The sequence below is a fragment of the Pundamilia nyererei genome, unplaced genomic scaffold (genome assembly GCF_000239375.1).
Source record: "Pundamilia nyererei isolate P.nyererei 1_Seehausen unplaced genomic scaffold, PunNye1.0 scaffold00259, whole genome shotgun sequence".
Taxonomy (NCBI): domain Eukaryota; kingdom Metazoa; phylum Chordata; class Actinopteri; order Cichliformes; family Cichlidae; genus Pundamilia; species Pundamilia nyererei.
Window position 1 is genome coordinate 59,167 of NW_005187660.1, and position 1,357 is coordinate 60,523.

Consider the following 1,357-nt stretch of genomic DNA (forward strand, 5'->3'; position numbering starts at 1 on the left):
CACACACACACACACAGTTTTTTTAACCTTTTGTGACCATGAGGGGATTTACAATGGGTGTTTGTGTAAACTGTGTGTAACAGAATAAAAGGGTGCTATGGGGTGATGGTTCTTCGAAGTGGTCTGAGACTGAGGGCAGAAGGGCTGCTCTGAGATCCTTCCCTTACTAGCATGTGCAACACCGGTTAAACTGTTCGTCTTGCTTCCTTACTTCGTTAGCGGGAATAAGTTTCAAAGCCAGTGGCGCCTGTGGAAGCACAGACCAGACACTGACATTTTATTGCAAAAGACTAATATTTCACCTTTTTTTCAGTGCTTGACAGCTGCTGTTGTCTTTCTATTCTTTGCCCAAAAATGAGATTAAATGCAGTCAGACTCCATCCATTCAAGAAAAATGTTTAAAGAAACCTCCAAGGGTTTTTTTTTTCGTAAAAAATATTTTGACTTTAAAGAAGCTTTGAGTTTCACACATGGACAAAATACATATTTGATCATATTTACTAAGTATTATCTGTTCAGATTAACATTTCAATGACAATTCAAGTTTTGTTAGTAAGTTTTTCTTTGTTTGGTGCTAGAGAACACCAAACTGTTGTCAAATAGCTAAATAAACATTTTGTAACAGAAAGTTCTAGTTTTTTAAGGATCTGGTCTCTTCAAGTGAACAACAGTCATTTGTAAAACAGTGTCATGTTTTAAATGTATTGGTCAGTGTGCAACCCTTCACAGAAGGGTCCTCTCTGTGATCCCTACAGACAGTTATAGATGCAAATCCCAGGAGATCAGCAGTTTCTGTAGTACTTACACCAGCCTTTTAAATTACCCGTCTATTCAAACTAAATATAAGTAGTGATATTGAATTTTAAATAATTAATTTGGAAACAGTCTGGAATTTCCCCAAAAATGTAATTTTATGACCGCTAACATAATTAACACATGAAAAAAAATAGCTACAAACTCTTGTGTTTACTCAATCCACCTCCACCAACAGCACCACCAAAACCTTCACCGACAACACCAACCATTGAAGCAACACCATCAACACCACTGCCAACAACACCAACGGGACTGCCAACAACGCCAACCATTGAAGCAACACCATCAACAGCACCAACCATTGAAGCAACACCATCAACAGCACCAACCATTGAAGCAACACCATCAACACCACTGCCAACAACACCAACCACTAAAGCAACACCACCAACAGGACCAGCCATCGAAGCAACACCATCAACACAACTGCCAACAACACCAACCATCGACGCAACATCATCAACAGCACCAGCCATCGAAGCAACACCAACCATTGAAGCAACACCACCAACAGCAGCAACCACCGACGCAACATCATCAA